Source organism: Tachyglossus aculeatus, chromosome 22 (genome assembly GCF_015852505.1).
Source record: "Tachyglossus aculeatus isolate mTacAcu1 chromosome 22, mTacAcu1.pri, whole genome shotgun sequence".
Lineage (NCBI taxonomy): Eukaryota > Metazoa > Chordata > Mammalia > Monotremata > Tachyglossidae > Tachyglossus > Tachyglossus aculeatus.
Genome location: NC_052087.1, coordinates 54395188 through 54419635, shown reverse-complemented (window position 1 = coordinate 54419635; position 24448 = coordinate 54395188). Strand labels below are relative to the sequence as shown.

The window sequence follows — 24448 nt, the reverse complement described above, 5'->3', positions numbered from 1 at the left end:
GCTCAATAAATACGATTGATTGATTGATTGATTGATTGATTATTATTAGGAGCACACAGAGGGGAAAAAAGGGGCCGGCATACTTGGAGACACACACACACACACACACACACACAATTCTTGACACTGTTACTGTCATAGTCATACACATATAGTGGTTGAAACATTCACACCCACACACTGACCCAATCTCACAAAATTGTCTATTATCCACAGTCATTCTTAACACACACACCCCCCACACACTGAGCTATTGACACACCCACCCAGGGACACACAGCTGACACACAATCTCACACCCGCAATTACAAGCGGATGCCGATCTTCAGACCCACGGAGACACGTACCCCCACTCCAGGCACACACAGACACACGCACACACACTCAGGGCAGAGTCGCCCACCTGTCCACAGAGATACTCAGAGACACCCACCCTGAGAGACCCCAACCACCCAACCACAAACACTCCGTTAGACAGTGATGCCCATTTGCGGCAACAAGTTACACAGAAGGACAGTGCATCAGGCGGACACACAACCACAGACCCACAACCCAAGCTGTGACAGCAGAACCCAACAAGTTGGCAACGTAAAGAGACGGTCCCTACCCAACAACAGGCTCACAGTCTAGAAGGGGGAGACAGGCAACAAAACAAACCACCCACCCCCAAGACGCTTATACTGTCCCCCACCCTAAACCCCCTCTCCCACATTGGGTTGAAGACCAGAGTTCAAATCCCGCCCCTTTTCTGCTGTGAGACCTTGAGCAAGTCACTTCCCTTCTCTGGGCCTCAGTTACCTCATCTGTAAATTGAGGGTTAAGTCTGTGAGCCGCATGCGGGACTTGGACAGTGTCCAACCATGTACCAACCCAGCGCTTAGTACAGTGCCTGGCACTTAGTAGGCGCTTAACATGGAGAAGCTTAACATGGAGAAGCAGCATTGTAGAGAAGCAGCGTGGCTCAGTGGAAAGAGCCCGGGCTTTGGAGTCAGAGGTCATGGGTTCGAATCCCGGCTCCGCCACATGTCTGCTGTGTGACCTTGGGCAAGTCACTTCACTTCTCTGAGCCTCAGTTCCCTCATCTGTAAAATGGGGATGAAGACTGTGAGCCCCACGTGGGACAACCTGATCGCCTTCTATCCCCCCCAGCGCTTAGAACAGTGCTTTCCACATAGTAAGGGCTTAACAAATGCCATTATTATTATTATTATTATTATTTATTATTGGGAAAGGGATAGTCTTCAGACTGTAAGCCCGCTGTTGGGTAGGGACCGTCTCTATATGTTGCCAACTTGTACTTCCCAAGAGCTTAGTACAGTGCTCTCTACCCAGTAAGCGCTCAATAAATACGGCTGAATGAATGAATGAATGACAGAGCCCAGGGCTGGGGAGTCAGAAGGCCATGGGTTCGAATCCCGGCTCTGACACTTGCCTGCTGTGTGACCTTGGGCAAGTTACTCCACTTCTCTTTGCCTCAGTGCCCTCAAATGGAAAATGAGACTGTGAGTCCCACGTGGGACAGAGACTGTGTCCAAACCTAATTTGCTTGGACCCACCCCAGTGCTTAGTACAGTGCCTGGCACGTAGTAAGTGCTTAATAAATACCTCAATTATTAAATACCATAAAAGAAAGAGTGAGAGGCCAGGTTGAGCGTTTTCCCCATTGTTGCCTCTCGCCTTTCCCACCCCAGGACCACCCCCATCACTGCCCCTTCTCACTGGGCCTCACTCTTGCCCGTCTGGCCACCGATCCCTGGCCCACGTCCTGCTTCTTATCATCATCAATCGTATTTATTGAGCGCTTACTATGTGCAGAGCACTGGACTAAGCGCTTGGGAAGTACAAATTGGCAACATATAGAGACAGTCCCTACCCGACAATGGGCTCACAGTCTAAAAGGGGGAGACAGAGAACAAAACCAAACATACTAACAAAATAAAATAAATAGAATAGATATGTACAAGTAAAATAAATAATAGGGTAATAAATATGTACAAACATATATACATATATACAGGTGCTGTGGGGAAGGGAAGGAGGTAAGATGGGGGGATGGAGAGGGGGAGAGGAAGGAAGGGGCTGAGTGTGGGAAGGCCTCCTGGAGGAGGTGAGCTCTCAGTAGGGCCTTGAAGGGAGGAAGAGAGCTAGCTTGGCGGATGGGCAGAGGGATTGGGGGCATTCCAGGCCCGGGGGATGACGTGGGCTGGGGGTCGATGGCGGGACATCTGGAACGCCCTCCCTCATTCATTCGCTTAGTACAGTGCTCTGCACACCGTAAGCGCTCAATAAATACGATTGATTGACTCATTCATTCATTCAATCGTATTTATTGAGCGCTTACTGTGTGCAGTAAGCACTGCGTACTAAGCACTTGGGAAGTACAAGTTGGCAAAATATAGAGACGGTCCCTACCCAACAACGGGCTCAAAGTCTAGAAGGGGGAGACAATGATTCTTCCCCGCCTTCAAAGCCTTATTGAAGGCTCATCTCCCCCAAGAAGCCTTCCTTGACTGCACCCCCCTTTCCTCTTCTCCCACTCCCTTCTGCATCGCCCTTTCTCCTTTTATTCATCCCCCCCTCCCAGCCCCACACTGCTTATGTCCACATCTGTCATTTATTTATATTGATGTCTGTCTCCCCCTCTATAATAATAATAATAACGGCATTTTATTAAGCGCTTACTCTGTGCCAAGCACTGTTCTAAGTGCTGGGGAGGTTACAAGGTGATCACAGTCTTCATCCCCATTTTACAGACGAGGGAACTGAGGCCCAGAGAAGTGAAGTGACTTGCCCAAAGTCACACAGCTGACGATTGAATTTTATTTTGTTAGTATGTTTGGTTTTGTCCTCTGTCTCCCCCTTTCAGACTGTGAGCCCACTGTTGGGTAGGGACCGTCTCTCTGTGTTGCCAACTTGTACTTCCCAAGCGCTTAGTACAGTGCTCTGCACACAGTAAGCGCTCAATAAATACGATTGATTGATTGATTGATTGGCGGAGCCAGGACTTGAATCCATGACCTCTGACTCCAAAGCCCGGGCTCCTACCACTGAGGCACGCTGCTTCTCAGCTCGTTGTGGGCAGGGATTGTGTCTGTCTATTGTCACAGAGTCCTCTGCCAAGTGCTTAGTACAGTGTTCTGCATAGAGTAAGCGCTCAGTAAGTACCCTCGACTTAATCCTGGTCCCTGTTTCTCCTCACGCTCCGACATTATGCCATTTGCAAGGCAAACGGGAGAAGGGGTGGGGCAGGGGGAGCCAAGCTGGTTTTGGGGGAAGGGGGTACTACGAAAGGAGGGGTGCCTTATGCTGCCCTGGGACTACCCAGCCCTCCACCCTGCCGTCCACACAGTCCAAGGGAAGCCCTAATAACAGCAGCAGGAGCCCATTCATTCATTCATTCATTCATTCAATCGTATATATTGAGTGCTTACTGTGTGCAGAGCACTGTACTAAGCACTTGGAAAGTACAATTCAGCAACAAAGACAATTCCTGCCCAACAATGGGCTCACAGTCTAGAAGTGGGGAGACAGACATCTATCAAATGAATAGGCATCAATATAAACAGAATTATAGAGATATACACATCATTAATACAATAAATAGAATAATATGTACACGTTCATTCATTCAGTCGTCTTTATTGAACACTTTCTGTGTGCAGGGCACTGTAATAAGCTCTTAAGAGCACAGACCAGAGGAGTCCATATTATTGTCCATCTCCCCCGCTGGACTGTAAGCTCGTTGTGGGCAGGGAATGTGTCTGCTCTATTGTTGCATTGTAATAATAATATTCACCTCCTCCAGGTGGCCTTCCCAGACTGAACCCCTTCCTTCCTCTCCCCCTCGTCCCCCTCTCCATCCCCCCGTCTTACCTCCTTCCCTTCCCCACAGCACCTGTATATATGTATATATGTTTGTACAGATTTATTACTCTATTTATTTTACTTGTGCATATCTATTCCATTTATTTTATTTTGTCAGTATGTTTGGTTTTGTTCTCCGTCTCCCCCTTTTAGACTGTGAGCCCACTGTTGGGTAGGGACTGTCTCTATATGTTGCCAACTTGTACTTCCCAAGCGCTTAGTACAGTGCTCTGCACACAGTAAGCGCTCAATAAATACGATTGATTGATTGATTGAATAATAACGATGTATTTGTTCAGCTTTTATGGTGTGCCGGGCACTGTACTAATCGCTGGGGTAGATCCAATCACTTTGGATTCAGTCCATGTCCCACGTGGGGCTCACATTCTCAATCTCCATTTTCCAGATGAGGGAACTGAGGCCCAGAGAATAATAATAATAATAATAATAATGGCATTTATTAAGCACTTACTATGTGTACAGCACTGTTCTAAGCGCTGGAGGGATACAAGGTGATCAGGTTGTCCCACAGGGGGCTCACAGTCTTAATCCCCATTTTACAGATGAGGGAACTGAGGCCCAGAGAAGTGAAGTGACTTGCCCTAAGTCACACAGCTGACAAGTGGCGGAGCCGGGATTTGAACCCATGACCTCGGACTCCAAGGCCCGTGCTTTTTCCACTAAGCCACGCTGCTTCTCAACCCATGACCCTCTGAGTGAAGTGACTTGTCCAGGTGAGAAGTGAAGTGACTTGTCCAAGATCCCACAGCAGACAGGTAGTGGAGCAGGGATTAGAACCCATAATAATAATAATAATAATAATAATAATAATAATGGTAATTGTTAAGTACTTTTACTATGTGCTAAGCACTGTTCTAAGCACTGGGATAGATACAAGTTAATCAGGTTGGACACAGTCCCTGTCCCACAAGGGGCTCACCATCTTCATCCCCATTCTACAGATGAGGGAACCGAGGCCCAGTGAAGTGACTTGCCCAAGGCCACACATCCGAGAAGTGGCAGAACCGGAATTAGACCCCAGGTCCTTCTGACTCTCCGGTCCGGGCTCTAATCAATCAATAGTATTTATTGAGCGCTTACTGTGTGCAGAGCACTGTACTAAGCTCTTGGGAAGCACAAGTTGGCAACACATAGAGACGGTCCCTACCCAACAGTGGGCTCACAGTCTAGCCACTAGGCCATGCTGCTTGTCAATCAATCAATCAATCAATCGTATTTATTGAGTGCTTACTGTGTGCAGAGCACTGTACTAAGCGCTTGGGAAGTACAAGTTGGCAACATCTAGAGATGGTACCTACCCAACAGTGGGCTCACAGTCTGAAAGGGGGAGACAGAGAACAAAACCAAACATACTAACAAAATAAAATAAATAGAATAGATATGTACAAGTAAAATAGAGTAATAAATATATAGATATACACAATATATATATAAAATGGGGATTAAGGCTGTGAGCCCCACGTGGGACAACCCAATCACCTGGTATCTACCCCGGCGCTTAGAACAGTGCTTGGCACATAGTAAGCGCTTAACAAATGCCATCACTATAAGGGAGGAAGGATTTGAACCAGGGGGCTTTAGAGGCCAGATTTCCCCAGCCCCCCAAAAGAGGCAGAGGGGGGTTGTTGGGGAATCAATCAATCAATCAATCAATCAATCAATCGAAGCAGTGGGTTCCACGCAGGAAAGGGTCTAGTCTGTAAGCTCCTCGTGGGCAGGGAATGCGTCTGTTTATCGTTCTCCTGTCCTCTTCCAAGAACTTGGTACGGTGCTCTGCACACAGTAAGCGCTCACTATTGTCCTCTCCCAGGCGCTTAGTCCAATGGTCTGCTCATAATAAGCGCTCGATAAATATGATCGACTGACCGACAGAGGGGAAACTGAGGCAGGGGCTGGGGAAGGAGGTCAAGCCCCCCTTGGTCAGTCCCAGAAGAGAGCAGGTCTCCTCCTCCCCATCCCCCTAATGAGAACAGGCTGTGTCTGCTGCTCGGCTCCAACTTCTTTTGTCCTGAGTCACTTTTTTTCCGAGAAGCTGATCTTCCTCACATCCTCCTCTAAGCCCCAGGGTCCCCCCCCAGCTCCGGGGGCACAAGAACCCCTCCCCGGACCAGTGACATTTAACTCCAGAGTGTCCTGTCCACTCCCCGTAGGGACAGGAAGGAAGCAGGTGGGTGGATTGTGCAGATAATAATCATAATAATATAATAATTGTGGTGTTTGTGAAGCACTTACTACGTGCCAGGCACCGGACTAAGCGCAGGGGGAGATGCAAGCTAAACCAGACTGGACACCGTCCCGGTTCCACATAGTGCTCACAGTCTTCACCCCCGTTTTACAGATGAAGGAACTGAGGCACAGAGAAGTGACTTGCCCAAGGTCATACAGCAGACAAGTGGCGGAGGCGGGATTAGAACCCACGACCTTCCAACTCCCAGGCCTGGGTTCTAGCCACTAGGCCTGATGGTCCCTCGTCCCCCTCTCCATCCCCCCGTCTTACCTCCTTCCCTTCCCCACAGCACCTGTATATATGTATATATGTTTGTACATATTTATTACTCTATTTATTTTACCTGTACATATCTATTCTATTTATTTTATTTTGTTAGTATGTTTGGTTTTGGTCTCTGTCTGCCCCTTTTAGACTGTGAGCCCACTGTTGGGTAGGGACTGTCTCTATATGTTGCCAACTTGTACTTCCCAAGCGCTTAGTACAGTGCTCTGCACACAGTAAGCGCTCAATAAATACGATTGATGATGATGATGATGATATGTTTGTACATATTTATTACTCTATTTATTTTACCTGTACATATCTATTCTATTTATTTTATTTTGTTAGTATGTTTGGTTTTGGTCTCTGTCTGCCCCTTTTAGACTGTGAGCCCACTGTTGGGTAGGGACTGTCTCTATATGTTGCCAACTTGTACTTCCCAAGCGCTTAGTACAGTGCTCTGCACACAGTAAGCGCTCAATAAATACGATTGATGATGATGATGATGATATGTTTGTACATATTTATTACTCTATTTATTTTACCTGTACATATCTATTCTATTTATTTTATTTTGTTAGTATGTTTGGTCTTGGTCTCTGTCTCCCCCTTTTAGACTGTGAGCCCACTGTTGGGTAGGGACTGTCTCTATATGTTGCCAACTTGGACTTCCCAAGCGCTTAGTACAGTGCTCTGCACACAGTAAGCACTCAATAAATACGATTGATGATGATGATGATATGTCTGTACATATTTATTACTCTATTTATTGATTTTACCTGTACATATCTATTCTATTTATTTTATTTTGTTAGTATGTTTGGTCTTGGTCTCTGTCTCCCCCTTTTAGACTGTGAGCCCACTGTTGGGTAGGGACTGTCTCTATATGTTGCCAACTTGGACTTCCCAAGCGCTTAGTACAGTGCTCTGCACACAGTAAGCGCTCAATAAATACGATTGACTGATTGATTGATTGGACCGTGCCCAGCTCCAGCTGTTCCCTGCTGATGGAAGGGAGAAGCAGCGTGGCTCAGTGGAAAGAGCCCGGGCTTGGGCGTCAGAGGTCATGGGTTCTAATCCCGGCTCCGCCACTCGTCGGCTGTGTGACTTTGGCCAAGTCACTTCACATCTCCGTGCCTCAGTTCCCTCATCTGTAAAATGGGGATGAAGACTGTGAGCCCCATGTGGGACGACCCGATCACCTTGTAGCTACCCCGGCGCTTAGAACAGTGCTTGGCACATAGTAAGCGCTTAACAAATGCCATCATTATAAGGGAGGAAGGGTTTGAACCAGGGGGCTTTAGAGGCCAGATTTCCCCGGCCCCCCAAAAGAGGCAGGGGGGGGTTGTGGGGGAAGCAGTGGGAAGCACGGGCTCTGGAGTCAGAGGTCATGAGTTCAAATCCCTGCTCCGCCAATTGCCAGCTGTGTGACTTTGGGCAAGTCACTTCACTTCTCTGGGCCTCAGTGACCTCATCTGTAAAATGGGGATTAAGACTGTGAGCCCCCCGTGGGACAACCTGATCACCTTGTAACCTCCCCAGCGCTTAGAACAGTGCTTTGCACATAGTAAGCGCTTAATAAATGCCATTATTATTATTATTATTATTATTATTATTATTATTATTATTATTATTCCATGCAGGAAAGGGTCTAGTCTGTAAGCTCATTGTGGGCAGGGAATGAGTCTGTTTATCGTTCTCCTGTCCTCTTCCAAGAACTTGGTACAGTGTTCTGCACACAGTAAGTGCTCAATAAATACGACTGAATGAATGAATGAATACCCCAGCACTTGCTACTCACCCCACCCTCAGCCCCACAGCACTTGTGTCCCTCTCCACAATTTATTTATTTTATTGTCTCTCTCTCTCTCTCCCTCTAGGCGGTCAGCTCATTGTGCACAGGGTCTGTGTCTGTTTATCATTGTATTGCCCTCTCCCAAGCGCTTAGTACTGTTCACAGTAAGTGCTCAATAAATACCACCGATTGGCTGGTTGTTTAGCACAGTGATGATGATGATGGCATTTATTAAGCGCTTACTATGTGCAAAGCACTGTTCTAAGCGCTGGAGAGGTTACAAGGTTGTCCCCGGGGGGGCTCCCCATTTTACAGATGAGGTAGCCGAGGCACAGAGAGGTGAAGTCCAAAGTCCCACAGCTGATAACTGGCGGAGCCGGGATTTGAACCCATGACCGCCGACTCCAAAGCCCGGGCTCTTTCCACGGGACCACTAGGCCATGCTGCTTCCCCAGCTTGCGGTGGGGGGACCCCAGCCCTGCCGATTCTGCGGCCCCTCGACGAAATGGTCTCCACCAATCAATCAATCGTATTTATTGAGCGCTTACCGTGTGCAGAGCGCTGTACTAAGCGCTTGGGAAGTACAAGTTGGCAGCAAGCCCCCTCGGTAGTCCCAGGCTTGGCTCATAGCAAACACTCAATAAATACCATTGATTGCCTGATTGTTTTAGCTCAGTGTTTGGCTTATAGTCAGTGCTCAATAAATGCCATCATTCATTCATTCAATCGCATTTATTGAGCGCTTACTGTGTGCAGAGCACTGTACTAAGCGCTTAGGAAGTACAAGTCATATAGAGACGGTCCCTACCCAACAACGGGCTCACAGTCTAGAAGGGGGAGACAGACAACAAAACCAAACCATGTAGACAGGTGTCAAAATCGTCAGAACAAATGGAATTAGAGCTATATGTACATCATTAACAAAATAAATAGAATAGTAAATATGTATAAGTAAAATAAATAGAGTAATAAATCTGTATAAATATATACCAGTTTAGCATGAGCTGTACAAGTTTAGCACAGTGCTTGGCTCATAGTAAGCACTCAATAAATACCATCATTCATTCATTCGTATTTATTGAGCACTTACTATATGCAGAGCACTGTACTAAGCACTTGGGAAGTACAAATCGGCAACATATAGAGACAGTCCCTACCCAACAAAGGGCTCACAGTCTAGAAGGGGGAGACAGACAACAAAACAAGTAGAAAGTTGTGTGATTGCTTAGCAGAGTGCTTGGCTCATAGCAAGCACTCGATTAAACACAATAATAATAATAATGGCATTTGTTAAGTGCTTACTATGTGCAAAGCACTGTTCTAAGCGCTGGGGGGGATACAGTGTGATCAAGTTGTCCCACGTGGGGCTCACAGTCTTAATCCCCATTTTTACAGATGAGGTAACTGAGGCTCAGAGAAGTTAAGTGACTTGCCCAAGGGTCACACAGCAGACTTGTAGTGGAGCCGGGATTCGAACCCATGACCTCTGACTCCAAAGCCCGGGCTCTTTCCACTGAGCCACGCTGCTTCTGCATATCATATAATATATGATTAAGAAGGGTCGCTCAGCTCTGAGGGGTAGGGACTGTCTCTATATGTTGCCTACTTGTACTTTCCAAACGTTTAGTACAGTGCTCTGCGCACAGTAAGCGCTCAATAAATACGATTGATTGATTGATTGACCCCAGCCCAACCTAAGATCCATCATCCTCTCCTTCCAGGACTTTGAGTTGCCTCCAACCCCTTTTGGGGCCTCAGTTTCCCTCCCCGCACCCCGGAGTCTCCCTTCTGGGGGCTAGATGCTCTCTGCCTCCACAGAGAGAGTCGAGATGAAATGGTTTTTACCTGCAGCGGGAGGGAGCCAGGTTAGAGGAAAATGCCTTCGAACAGAGAGTTGGGAGACCAGATGGGAGGAGGGATGCGGGGGGCAACTTTATGTAGTTCCTGGGGTAGAGGCTGACCCCCTGTGAGCCCACTGTTGGGTAGGGACTGTCTCTATATGTTGCCAACTTGTACTTCCCAAGCGCTTAGTACAGTGCTCTGCACACAGTAAGTGCTCAATAAATACGATTGATTGATTGACCCAACTGACCTTAGGTGGGTGGGTCGGGAACGACTTTGCTCACTATGGTCATCATCAGCGGTGTGTACTTGGAAGCAGCATAGCGGGCAGAACTCGAACTTGGGAATCAAAAGGTCATGGGTTCTAATATTAATTACAATAATTATAGTATTTGTTAAGCGCTTACTCTGTGCCAGGCACTGTTCTAAGCTCCAGGGTGAATATGAGCAAATCGGGTTGGACACAGTCCCTGTCCCACGTGGGGCTCACGGTCTCAACCCCCATTTTCCAGATGAGGTCACTGAGGCCCAGAGAAGTGAAGCGACTTGCCCAAGGTCGCACAGCAGGCAAGTGGGGGAGCCGGGACTCATTCATTCATTCAATTGTATTTATTGAGCGCTTACTGTGTGCAGAGCACTGTACTAAGCGCTTGGGAAGTCCAAGTTGGCAACATATAGAGACGGTCCCTACCCAACAGCGGGCTCACAGTCTAGAAGGGGGGAGACAGACAACAAAACAAAACATATCAACAAAATAAAATAAATAGAATACATATGTACAAGTAAAATAGAGTAATAAATATGTACAAACATATATACATATATATATATATAGGTGCTGTAGGGAGGGGAAGGAGGTAAGGTGGGGGGAGGGGGAGGAGGGGGAGAGGAAGGAGGGGGCTCAGTCTGGGAAGGCCTCCTGGAGGAGGTGAGCTTTCAGTAGGGCTTTGAAGGGATTAGAACTCGTGACTTTCTGACTCGCAGGCCTGTGTTCTAGCCTCTATGCCCTGCTGCTTCTCTAGTCCTGACTCCATCACTTGTCTGCTGGGTGACCTTGGACAAGTCAGCCCACTGTTGGGTAGGGACTGTCTCTATATGTTGCCAGCTTGTACTTCCCAAGCGCTTAGTACAGTGCTCTGCACACAGTAAGCGCTCAATAAATACGATTGATTGAAGTCACTTCTCTGGGCCTCAGTTACCTCATCCATAGAGTGGGGATTGAGCCTGTGAGCCCCACCTGGGACAGGGACTGTATCCCACCCCATTTGTTTGTATTCCCCCCCCGCCCCCAGCACTTAGTACACTGCCTGGCATATAGTAAGCGCTTAACAGACACCATCACCACTATTAATTATTGCTGAGTGCGAAGCACTGTCCCAAGCACTTGGAAAAGAACAGGAGCCAGACACAGGATACTGCATTCCGGGAGCTGATAATCTCATTCATTCATTCGATCGTATTTATTGAGCACTTATCACGTGCAAAGCACTGTACTAAGCGCTTGAGGGAGGACAATAGAGCAATAAACTGATGGACTGTAAATTCTGACCCTCTCTGGGGAGGGGGCAGAGGGTCCTCCTGGCTGGGAGGCAGGAGACCCGCAGACCCTTCTGCCCCAAACTCCTTTCCCTCCCTGCTCTGCTCCCACTCTGACTTCCATCCCATCATTTCTCCTCTACATTGAAGGTATTTATTAAGCGTCTACAGTGTGCAGAGCATTGTACTGTGTAGGATGGTAATAATAATAATAATGACATTTATTAAGCACTTACTATGTGCAAAGTGCTGTTCTAAGCGCCGGGGAGGTTACAAGGTGATCAGGTTGTCCCACGGTGGGCTCACGGTCTTCATATAGGTCACTGAGGCCCAGAGAAGTTAAGTGACTTGCCCAAAGTCACACAGCTGACAAGTGGCAAGGCCGGGATTAGAACCCATGACCTCTGGCTCCTAAGCCCGGGCTGTTTCCACTGAGCCACGCGGCTTCTCTGGTTTATTAATAGTAGCATTAATAAACATGATCCCTCCCCTCAAGGGGCTTACAGTCTACTTCGAGTCGAGCACTGGGCTCATAACTTCATCAATCATATTTATTGAGCGCTTACTGTGTGCAGAGCACTGTGCTAAGCGCTTGGGAAGTACAAGTTGGCAACGTATAGAGACAGTCCCTACCCAACAGTGGGCTCACAGTCTAAAAGGGAGAGAAGAGTAGGATTGGTAGGCATGATCCCTGCCCCCAGGGATCTTACGGTCTACTGCGTGCAGAACGCTGTGCTGAGCACTTGGGAGAGGCCAACGGAATTAGTAGCTACAGCCCCTGGAGAAGCTTACAAGCTTTCTGTGCAGGGCACTATGCTGAGTGCTTGGGGAACAGCAGCAGTAGAGGTAATAGACTCGGTCCCTGCCCTCCAAGAGCCCCACAGTCTATTGTGTGCAGAGCGCTGTGCTGAGCATTTGGGAGAGGACAGTAGAGTTGGTAGACACAATCCCTGCCTTCCAGAAACTGACAATTTAGGAGGGGAGACAGAGAGACACTCAAGTATGTTAGAGATACGGCCCTCCTGTCCCGTATCACTTAGAAAAGGACAGACTTTCCCACCCTCCCCTCTCTCCATCCTCCTCTACCCCTACCCCTCTTCTCCCTCTCCCCTCCCCTCTTCTTCCTCCTCCTATCTTCCTCTCCCTTTTCTTCTTCCTCCTCTCCCCTTCCCCTCTTCTTCCTCCTCCCCTCTTCCTCTCCCTTTTCTTCTTCCTCCTTTCCCCTTTCCCCTCCCCCTCCTCTCTTCTTCCTCCTCTTCCCCTTTCTTCCTTTCCCGGTCTTTTGCTCTTCTCCCCACCCTCTTCTTTCTCCCCCCTTCCTTCTCCCCACCCTCTTCTTTCTCCCCCCTTCCTTCTCCCCACCCTCTTCTTTCTCCCCCCTTCCTTCTCCCCACCCTCTTCTTTCTCCCCCCTTCCTTCTCCCCACCCTCTTCTTTCTCCCCCCTTCCTTCTCCCCACCCTCTTCTTTCTCCCCCCTTCCTTCTCCCCACCCTCTTCTTTCTCCCCCCTTCCTTCTCCCCACCCTCTTCTTTCTCCCCCCTTCCTTCTCCCCACCCTCTTCTTTCTCCCCCCTTCCTTCTCCCCACCCTCTTCTTTCTCCCCCCTTCCTTCTCCCCCCCTTCTTTCTCCCTTCCTCCCCTCTTCTTTCTCCCCCCTCCCCTCTTCTTTCTCCCCCCTCCCCTCTTCTTTCTCCCCCCTCCTTCCTTCCCCCCTTTCTTCTTCCTTCTCTCCCCTTCCCCCTTCTTCTTCTCCCCTCCTCTCTCCTTCCCCCTACCCCTCCTCTCTCCTTCCCCCTACCCCTCCTCTCTCCTTATGCTCTCCTCCTCTCTCCTTCCCCCTACCCCTCCTCTCTCCTTATGCTCCCCTCCTCCTCCCTTCTTCCCCCTACCCCTCCTCTCTTCTTCCTCTCCCCCTTCTCTCCCCCTGCCCCTCCTCTCTTCTTCCTCCTCCCCTCTTTCTTCCCCCCCTTTTCTCCCCCTTCCTCTCCCTCCTCTTCCCCCTCAGCCCCACGCCCCCCTGGCCTGGCCGGGGGCTGGGGGAGCCCCCCTCCCGGCGCTGTCTCCCCACCCCCGCCCCCCCCGGCCCGGCAGGAGCAGGGACAGACAGGGCCCCGGGCGCTCAGTACACCGCCCGCCACCCGGTAGGCGCCGAGCCAATGCCCCGAACGCCAGGCGGGCGGCAGGGCCCTGAGGGCCGGGCCGGGCCGGGCCGGGGCCCGGGGGGCGCTGAGATTCCGGGCCAAGCCTCCCGGGTGACGCCCCCCGACCCCCCCCAGCCCGGGACCCCCCACCCCGCAAACGCACACACTGACCCACGTACACACCTACATACTCACACACACACACACACTTCGCCCCCCCCCCTCCCCGGGTCTGGGACGGTGGCTCCCACCTGCTCCCACCTGCTCCTTCCCAAGCGCTTAGTGCAGTGCGCTGCGCCCCATAAGCGCTCAATAAATACGACTGAGGGAACGAATGAACCTGCTCCCACCTGCTGCTCCCGGGTCCGGGCCGAACACCTGCAGCCCCGGGGGGAGGGAGGGAGGGGCGGGCGGGGGGCGGGACCTGGGACCGTTAACCCTTTCCCCGCCGGGAGCGCCCCCTCCCCCCCCCACAGGGCCCGGGGTGCCCCTCCCCCTCCCGGGTGGGGGGGGGCAGGGCACTGGGAAGACGACCCCGGCTCTGACCCCTCTGACCTTGAAGCCCTCGGAGCGGTCCCAGGTGCGGGCCGGAGGACAGCCCGGAGGGAGGGGGCGGGCGGGGGCACAGGGACACAAAGGCGGGGCCCCGGAGGGCGACACGTCCAGAGAGAGACCCGGGGGGCAGAGAGATCTGGGGGGGGGGGGCAGAGAGATTTGGGGGCAGAGAGTTCCGGGGGCAGAAAGATTTGAGGGGGCAGAGAGATCTGGGAGGGAGAGAGATCTGGGAGGGCAGAGAGATTGGGGGCAGAGAGATCTGGGAGGGCAGAGAGATCTGGGGGGGCAGAGAGATTGGGGGCAGAGAGATTTGGGGAAGACAGAGAGATTTGGGTGGCAGAGAGATCTGGGAGGGCAGAGAGATTGGGGGCAGAGAAATTTGGGGAAGACAGAGAAATTTGGGTGGCAGAGAGATCTGGGAGGGCAGAGAGATTGGGGGCAGAGAAATTTGGGGAAGACAGAGAGATTTGGGTGGCAGAGAGATCTGGGAGGGCAGAGAGATTGGGGGCAGAGAGATTTGGGGAAGACAGAGAGATTTGGGTGGCAGAGAGATCTGGGAGGGCAGAGAGATTGGGGGCAGAGAGATTTGGGGAAGACAGAGAGATTTGGGTGGCAGAGAGATCTGGGAGGGCAGAGAGATTGGGGGCAGAGAGATTTGGGGAAGACAGAGATTTGGGTGGCAGAGAGATTGGGGGGCAGAGAGATTTGGTGAAGACAGAGAGATTTGGGGGGGCAGAGAGATCTGGGCGGGCAGAGAGATTTGGGGGGCAGAGAGATCTGGGCGGGCAGAGAGATTTGGGGGGCAGAGAGATCTGGGAGGGCAGAGAGATTGAGGCAGAGAGATTTGGGGAAGACAGAGAGATTTGGGTGGCAGAGAGATCTGGGAGGGCAGAGAGATTGGGGGAAGACAGAGAGATTTGGGTGGCAGAGAGATCTGGGAGGGCAGAGAGATTGGGGGCAGAGAGATTTGGGGAAGACAGAGAGATTTGGGTGGCAGAGAGATCTGGGAGGGCAGAGAGATTTGGGGAAGACAGAGAGATTTGGGTGGCAGAGAGATCTGGGAGGGCAGAGAGATTGGGGGCAGAGAGATCTGGGCGGGCAGAGAGATTTGGGGGGCAGAGAGATCGGGGGGGCAGAGAGATCTGGGAGGGCAGAGAGATTGGGGGCAGAGAGATTTGGGGAAGACAGAGAGATTTGGGTGGCAGAGAGATCTGGGAGGGCAGAGAGATTGGGGGCAGAGAGATTTGGGGAAGACAGAGAGATTTGGGGGGGCAGAGAGATCTGGGAGGGCAAAGAGATTGGAGGGCAGAGAGATTGGGGGGCAGAGAGATTTGGGGAAGACAGAGAGATTTGGGGGGGCAGAGAGATCTGGGAGGGCAGAGAGATTTGGGGGGCAGAGAGATTTGGGGGCAGAGAGATCTGGGAGGGCAGAGAGATTGGGGTGCAGAGAGATTTGGGGAAGACAGAGAGATTTGGGGGGCAGAGAGATCTGGGAGGGCAGAGAGATTTTTGGGGGGCAGAGAGATCTGGGAGGGCAGAGAGATTTTGGGGGGCAGAGAGATCTGGAAGGGCAGAGAGATTTGGGGGGCAAAGAGATCTGGGAGGGCAGAGAGATTTGGGGGGGCAGAGAGATCTGGGAGGGCAGAGAGATCCGGCGGGGGCGGAGAGACCCTGAGGGGCAGAGAGATGGGGGGGGGGGGCAGAGAGAGCCAGGGGCGAGCGGGCACCTTCCCCAGTAGCCGCTGGGCTCCTTTCCCAGCCCCGGGGGCCCGGCCCGGGCCCGGGGCCCAGAACCGGAATGACCGGGTGGACGGGAGACGGGGAGGGGGAGGGACAGGGGACCGGGGGGGGGGGAGGGGGACAGGGGCACAGAGGACACAGAGGACACAGGTGCCCTCCCGGGGCCGGGAGGACGGGTGATGAGCCGAGCACTTCACCTCTCAGGGCCTCAGTTTCCTCATCTGTGCCCACCCCCAAACTGTGACTCCGTTGTGGGCAGGGATTGCCTCTCTCTATTGCCGAATTGGACTTTCCAATAATAATCCTAGTGGCATTTGTTAAGCGCTTACTATGTGCAAAGCAATCAAACAATCAATCAATCGTATTTACTGAGCGCTTACTGTGTGCAGAGCACTGGACTAAGCACTTGGGAAGTCCAAGTTGGCAACATATAGAGACAGTCCCTACCCAACAGTGGGCTCACAGTCTAAAAGGGGGAGACAGAGAACAAAACCAAACATACTAACAAAAGAAAATAAATAGAATAGATATGTACAAGTAAAATAAATAAATAAATAGAGTAATAAATATGTACAAACATATATACATGTATGCAGGTTCTAAGCACCGTTCTAAGCGCTGGGGGGATACAAGGTGATCAGGTTATCCCACGTGGGGCTCACAGTCTTCATCCCCATTTTACAGGTGAGGACACTGAGGCTCAGAGAAGTTAAGTGACTTGCCCAAGGTCACAGCAGATATGTGGCAGAGGCGGGATTAGAACCCATGACCTCTGACTCCCAAGCCCGGATTCTTTCCACTGAGCCACACTGCTTCTCCCAAGCGTTTAGTCCAGTGCTCTGCACACAGTAAGCTCTCAATAAATAGGATTGACAGAATGAATGTATACATGGGTGTGTCTGCAAGTGCGTGTGTGTGTGGGTGTGTGTGCATAGACTGTACAGATGCATGTGTGTGCAGGGGTGTGTGTGTGTGTTGGGGGGTATCTATATGGGCATATAGAGGTGTGTGTGTGTGTTGGGGGGTATCTATATGGGCATATAGAGGTGTGTGTGTGTGTTGGGGGGTATCTATATGGGCATATAGAGGTGCGTGTCTTTGTGGGGATCGGTGTACACGTGTGAGAGGGTGTAATTTTGTGTGTGGTGTGTGTGGAAGGTGGTTCAGAGTGTGTATGGGAATGTGCTATCTTTGCTTATGCTATTTGTTAAGCACTTATGGTACGCCAGGCACTGTACTAAGCGCTGGGGGGGTGGGGGCGAGAGGAATTAGAGAAGCAGCGTGGCTCAGTGGAAAGAGCCCGGGCTTGGGAGTCGGAGGTCATGAGTTCAAATTCCGACTCCGCCAACTGTCAGCTGTGTGACCTTGGGCTAGTCACTTAGCTTCTCTGTGCCTCAGTTCCCTCATCTGTCAAATGGGAATTAAGACTGTGAGCCCCAAGTGGGACATCCTGATCACCTTGTATTCATTCATTCATTCATTCAATCGTATTTATTGAGCGCTTACTGTATGCAGAGCACTGTACTGAGCGCTTGGGAAGTACAAGCTGGCAACATACAGAGATGGTCCCTACCCAACAGTGGGCTCACAGTCTAGAAGCCTTCTATCCCCCAGCGCTTAGAACAGTGCTTTGCACAATGTAAGCGCTTAACAAATGTCATTATTATTGTTGTTATTATTACAAGGTAATCAAGATTGTCCACGTGGGGCTCACAGTCTTCATCCCCATTTTATTATTATTATTAATAATAATAATAATAATAATGGTATTTGTTAAGCGCTTACTATGTGCAAAGCACTGTTCTAAGCACTGAGGGGATATAAGGTCATCAGGTTATCACACGTGGGGCTCACAGTCTTCATCCCCATATTACAGGTGAGGGAACTGAGGCACAGAGAAATGAAGTGACTTGCCCAAAGTCACACAGCTGACAAGTGACGGAGCAGGGACTAGAACCCATGACCTCTGACTCCCAAGCCCGGGCCCTTTCCACTGAGCCACGCTGCTTCAAGTGAGGTGAAGCAGCGTGGCTCAGTGGAAAGAGCCCGGGCTTGGGAGTCAGAGGTTGTGGGTTCAAATCCTGACTCTGCCGCTTGTCAGCTGTGTGACCTTGGGTAAGTCACTTCACTTCTCTGAGCCTCAGTTCTCTCATCTGGAAAATGGGGATTAAGACTGTGAGCTCCACGTGGCACAACCTGATCACCTTGTATCCCCCCAGTGCTTAGAACAGTGCTTTGCACATAGTAAAGTGCTTAACAAATGCCACATTATTATTATTATTATTATTATTATTATTATTATTATTAAGTAACTTGTCCAAGGTCACGCAGCAGACAAGAGGCGGCTCTAGCTACTACACCATTGCATATGTGCCTAGGTAAGTGCATATGTATCCCCTCATCTGTGGGCAGGGAATGTGTCCGATGTTGAGTTGTTCGTTCATTCATTCATTCAATCGTATGTATTGAGCGCTTACTGTGTGCAGAGCACTGTACTAAGCGCTTGGGAAGTCGGCAACATCTAGAGACGGTCCCTACCCAACAACGGGCTCCCAGTCTAGAAGAGGGAGACAGACAACAAAACAAAACATGTGGACAGGTGTCAAAATCGTCAGAACAAAATAGAATTATAGCTATAATATGCACATCATTAACAAAATAAATAGAATCATCATCATCATCAATCATATTTATTGAGCGCTTACTGTGTGCAGAGCACTGTACTAAGCGCTTGGGAAGTACAAGTTGGCAACATATAGAGACAGTCCCAGTACAAGTTCTCTCCCAAGCGCTTAGTACAATGCTTTGCACACAGTAAGCTCTCAATAAATATGATTAGTACTATTACTACTACTACTACTAATAATAATTTTGGTATTTGTTAAGCGCTTACTATGTGCAAAGCACTGTTCTAAGCACTGGGGAGGATACCAGGTGATCAGGTTGTCCTACGTAGGGCTCACATAATCTTAATCCCCATTTTACAGGTGAGGTAACTGAGGCCCAGAGAAGTGAAGTGACTTGCCCAAAGTCACACAGCTGACAAGCGGTGGAGCCGGGATTTGAACCCAGGACCTCTGACTCCCAAGCCCAGGCTCTTTCTACTGAGCCACGCTGCTTCTCTAATAATAATGATGGTATTTGTTAAGCGCTTACTATGTGCCAAGCACTGTTCTAAGCGCTGGGGTAGATACAAGGTCATCAGGGTGTCCCACGTGTCACAGTCTTCATCCCCATTTTACAGACGAGGTAACTGAGGTACAGAGAAGTGAAGTGACTTGCCCAAGGTCACACAGCAGACAAGTGGCGGAGCCGGGATTAGAACCCACGTCCTCTGACTCCCAAGACCTGGCTCTTGCCACTAGGCCACCCTACTTCTACTCATAATAGGTATGGGTATAGTGGCATAGAGAAGCAGCGTGGCTCAGTGGAAAGAGCCCGGGCTTTGGAGTCAGAGGACATGGGTTCGAATCCTGCCTCCACCACATGTCTGCTGTGTGACCTTGGGCAAGTCACTTCACTTCTCTGAGCCTCAGTTTCCTCATCTGTAAAACGGGGATTAAGACTGTGAGCCTCCCGTGGGACAACCTGATCACCTTGTAACCTCCCCAGCGCTTAGAACAGTGCTTTGCACATAGTAAGCGCTTAACAAATGTCATTATTATTGTTATAGAGAAGCAGCGTGGCTCAGTGGAAAGAGCACGGGATTGGGAGTCAGAGATCATGAGTTCTAGTCCTGCCTCCCTCACATGTCGGCTGTGTGACTGGGGGCAAGTCACTTAACTTCGCTGAACCTCAGTTCCCTCATCTGTAAAATGGGGATGAAGACTGTGAGCCCCATGTGGGACAACCTGATCACCTTGTATCCCCCCAGTGCTTAGAACAGTGCTTTGCACATAGTAAGCGATTAACAAATACCATCATTACATGCACACCCACCTGCCCACAGAGATCCTCAGAGACTCCCACCCTCAGAGACCCCCTCCTCAACCGCCCAACCTCAGTCGGTCCGGCAGACAGAGAACCCCAAGCGTGGCTTTGTGGAAAGAGCCCGGGCTTTGGAGTCAGAGGTCATGGGTTCAAATCCTGGCTCCGCCACTTGCCAGCTGTGTGACTTTAGGTAAGTCACTTCACTTCTCTGAGCCTCAGCTACCTCATCTGTAAAATGGGGATTAAGACTGTGAGCCCCCCGTGGGACAACCTGATCACCTTGTAACCCCCCCAGCGCTTAGAACGGTGCTTTGCACATAGTCAGTGCTTAACAAATACCATTATTATTATTATTATTATTATTATTATTATTATTCTGTATACGTGGTCATGGCTGTACACACACCCCCACAGAGACACCCACCTGCCCACAGAGATCCTCAGAGACTCCCACCCTCAGAGACCCCCTTCAACCGCCCAACCGCAATCAGTCCAGCAGACAGAGAACCCCAAGCGTGGCTCAGTGGAAAGAGCCTGGGCTTGGGAGTCAGAGATCATGGGTTCTAGTCCTGCCTCCCTCACATGTCGGCTGTGTGTCTGTGGGCAAGTCACTTAACTTCTCTGAGCCTCAGTGACTTCATCTGTAAAATGGGGATGAAGACTGTGAGCCCCCCGTGGGACAACCTGATCACCTTGTATCCCCCCAGCGCTTAGAACGGTGCTTTGCACATAGTAAGCATTTAACAAATACCATCATTATTATTATTATATGCACGTGGTCATGTACACACACCCCCACAGAGACACCCACCTGACCAAAGAGATCCTCAGAGACTCCCACCCTCAGAGACCCCCTCTTCAACCGCCCAACCTCAATCGGTCCAGCAGACAGAGAACTCCAAGCGTGGCTCTGTGGAAAGAGCCCGGGCTTTGGAGTCAGAGGTCATGGGTTCAAATCCCGGCTCCGCCAATTGTCAGCTGTGTGACTTTGGGTAAGTCACTTCACTTCTCTGGACCTCAGTTCCCTCATCTGTAAAATGGGGATTAAGACTGTGAGCCCCCCGTGGGACAACCTGATCACCTTGTAACCCTCCCAGCGCTTAGAATGGTGCTTTGCACATAGTCAGTGCTTAACAAATACCATTATTATTATTATTATTATTCTGTATACGTGGTCATGGCTGTACACACACACCCACAGAGACACCCACCTGCCCACAGAGATCCTCAGAGACTCCCACCCTCAGAGACCCCCTTCAACCGCCCAACCTCAATTGGTCCGGCAGACAGAGAACCCCAAGCGTGGCTCAGTGGAAAGAGCCCGGGCTTGGGAGCCAGAGATCATGGGTTCTAGTCCTGCCTCCCCCACGTGTCAGCTGTGTGACTGTGGGCAAGTCACTTAACTTCTCTGAGCCTCAGTTCCCTCATCTGTAAAATGGGGATGAAGACTGTGAGCCCCATGTGGGACAACCTCATCACCTTGCATCCCCCCAGTGCTTAGAACGGTGCTTTGCACATAGTAAGCGATTAACAAATACCATTATTATTATTATTATTATATACACGTGGTCATGGCTGTACACGCACACCCACAGAGACACCCACCTGCCCACAGAGATCCTCAGAGACTCCCACCCTCAGAGACCCCCTCCTCAACCGCCCAACCACAATCGGTCCGGCAGCCAGAGAACCCCAAGCGTGGCTCAGTGGAAATCAATCAATCAATCAATCAATCCTATTTATTGAGCGCTTACTGTGTGCAGAGCACTGTACTAAGCGCTTGGGAAGTACAAGTTGGCAACATATGGAGACAGTCCTTACCCAACAGTGGGCTCACAGTCTAAAAGGGGGAGACAGAGAACAAAACCAAACATACCAACAAAATAAAATAAATAGAATAGATATGTACAAGTAAAATAAATAGAGTAATAAATCTGTACAAACATATATACATATGTACAGGTGCTGTGGGGAAGGGAAGGAGGTAAGATGGGGGGATGGAGAGGGGGACGAGGGGGAGAGGAAGGAAGGGGCTCAGTGTGGGAAGGCCTCCTGGAGGAGGTGAGCTCTCAGTAGGGCCTTGAAGGGAGGAAGAGAGCTAGCTTGGCGGAAAGAGCCCGGGCTTTGGAGTCAGAGGTCATGGGTTCAAATCCTGGCTCCGCCAATTGTCAGCTGTGTGACTTTGGGTATGTCACTTCACTTCTCTGGGCCTCTGTTACCTCATCTGTAAAATGGGGATTAAGACTGTGAGCCCCCTGTGGGACAACCTGATCACCTTGTAAAACCCCCCCCCCCCAAGTGCTTAGAACGGTGCTTTGCACATAGTAAGTGCTTAATAAATGCCATTATTATTATTATTATCATTATTATTATTATTATTATTATTCGCAGCTGCCAGTGCCCAGATCGTGCAGATCCGTGTCTGCTGGTGCCCTCACTGGGGGGGAAGGGGGCGATGCCCACTGTGCCAGCGTTCAGTCTGAGCCCCCTGCCCCCCAACTCCCACCCCCATATCCACTCTGCCACAGCTAATCACCCTCCCAATTCAGCATTCGTTCACTCAATCGGATTTATTGAGTGCTTACTGTGTACAGAGCACTGGACTGAACGCTCGTACTAAACGTGTGTGTGAATCAGTGGTATTTATTGAGCGCTTACTGTGTGCAGAGCACTGGACTGAACGTTTGAACTAAGCAGGTGAGAGCAAGTCCGTCCATGGTATTTATTGAGCGCTTACCGTGTGCAGAGCACTGGACTGAACGTTTGAACTAAGCAGGTGAGAGCAAGTCAGTCCATGGTATTTACTGAGCGCTTCCTGTTTGCAGAGAGCTGGACTAAAGCGCTTGTACTGAGAAGCAGCGTGGCTTAGTGAAAAAAACCCGGGCTTGGGAGTCAGAGGTCATGGGTTCTAATCCTGACTCTGCCACTTGCCCCCCGTGTGACTTTGGGCAAGTCACTGCACTTCTCTGGGCCTCAGTGACCTCATCTGTAAAATGGGGATGAAGACTGTGAGCCCTATGTGGGACAACCTGATCACCTTGTATCTCCCCCAGTGCTTAGAACAGTGCTTGGCACATAGTAAGTGCTTAACAAACACCGTTATTATTTTCTTTTGTACTGAACGTGCGGCATGCATGTGTGTGTGTGTCAAACTGTCATTCATATTTACTGAGCGCTTACTGTGTGCAGAGCACCATACTAAGCGCTTGCACTAAAAGTGTGTGTCCAAAGTCTCCTGGGCCGTCGCCCTGTGGAGTTTGATCTCTGAGGGAGACGTGGCAGGGCAGCCATGCCCGGTCCCCCTGCCCCCTGCCCCCTGCCCCCATCCGCTTCACGGCGAGGGGAAACTGAGGCCTGGAAGAAGAACAAGTCAGCCAATCGTATCTATTGAGCACTTACTGGGAGTAGAGCACTGTACTAAGCTCTGGGGAAAGTGTGTGGCTTAGTGGATAGCGTGCTCTGCACTCAGTAAGTGCTCAATAAATATGATTGAATGAATGAATGAATGGATAGAGCATAGGCCTGGGAATCAGAAGGACCTGGGTTCTAATAATAATAATAATAATAATAATAATAGCATTTGTTAAGCACTTACTATGTGCAAAGCACTGTTCTAAGTGCTGGGGGGATACAAGGTGATCAGGGTGTCCCATGTGGGGCTCACAGTCCTAATCCCCATTTTACAGATGAGGGAACTGAGGCACAGAGAAGTGAAGTGACTTGCCCAAAGTCACACAGCTGACAAGTGGTGGAGCCGGGATTTGAACCCATGACCTCTATATAATATAATGATAATAATAGTATTTGTTAAGCACTTACTATGTGCAAAGCACTGTGCTAAGTGCTGGGGGGATATAAGGTGATCAGGTTATCCCACGGGGGGCTCACAGTCTTAATCCCCATTTTACAGATGAGGGAACCGAGGCACAGAGAAGTTAAATGACTTGCCCAAAGTCACACAGCTGAGCAGCAGCGCAGTCGGGATTAGAACCCATAACCTCTGACACCCAAGCCTGGGCTCTTTCCACTGAGCCATGGTGCTGCCCAGCCACGTAATAATGATGAAGGTGGTATTTGTTAAGTGTTTACTATGTGCCAAATACTGTTCTAAGTCCTAATAATAATAATAATAATAATAATTCTGGTATTTGTTAAGTGCTTGCTACGTGCCAAGGCACTGTACTAAGCTCTGGGGTGGATACAAGCAAATTGGGTTGGACACAGTCCCTGCCCCACATGGGGCTCACAGACTCAATTCCCCATTTTCCAGATGAGGGAACTGAGAATCAGAGAAGTGAAGTGACTTGCCCAGGGTGACACAGCAGACAAGAGGCATAGCGGGATTAGAACCCATGACCTTCCGATTCCCAGGCCTGGGCTGTAGCTACTACGCCATGCAACTGAGGCCTGGTGGATGGACAAGTTAGACAGTCAGCCAATCGTACTTATTGAGCACTTACTGTGTGGATAGAACTGTACTAAGCACCGGGGAGAGTACGTGGCTTAGTAACTAGAGCCCGGGCCTAGGAGTCAA

The 24448-nt window shown here is 50.2% G+C and overlaps 1 protein-coding gene across 2 annotated transcripts in view; it reads right to left on the bottom strand.

The window, feature by feature from the left end:
- CRACR2B (calcium release activated channel regulator 2B) overlaps positions 1–14271 on the bottom strand; it is a 53567-nt gene extending 39296 nt beyond the window's left edge. The window contains exon 1 of one of the 2 annotated variants that reach the window (XM_038764298.1): positions 14245–14271. The gene's annotated coding sequence lies outside the window, so the exon portion shown is untranslated. Of the gene's footprint in view, positions 1–14039; positions 14058–14244 lie in introns of those variants that run through there. The other variant, XM_038764299.1, reaches the window with a different exon arrangement.
- Between the last annotated feature and the right edge of the window lie 10177 nt (positions 14272–24448).